The sequence below is a fragment of the Haliaeetus leucocephalus genome, unplaced genomic scaffold (assembly GCF_000737465.1).
Source record: "Haliaeetus leucocephalus isolate CR32 unplaced genomic scaffold, Haliaeetus_leucocephalus-4.0 Scaffold194, whole genome shotgun sequence".
Classification (NCBI taxonomy): Eukaryota; Metazoa; Chordata; class Aves; order Accipitriformes; family Accipitridae; genus Haliaeetus; species Haliaeetus leucocephalus.
The window spans coordinates 491,837-492,063 of NW_010972630.1; positions in this window are offsets into that span (position 1 = coordinate 491,837).

A 227-nucleotide genomic window follows, 5' to 3' on the forward strand; every position below is an offset into this window, starting at 1 on the left:
CTCCGCAGACCGCCGGGATCGCCAGCGCCCGCCCGCGACCCCGCCAGCCGCCCGGCGGCACGCAGAGGAGGGACGCTACAGGGCTTTCGCCAGGCTGTGAGGGCTGGACGGCGTCGTCCGCCGCCGCCTCCAGCCCGGGAAAGGGCGGGCGGGCGGTGGCCGGGCAGCCGCCTCCGGTGGCCCGTCGCGGCGAGGGGCGCAGCAGATGGGGCCCGCAGCCCGCGGGC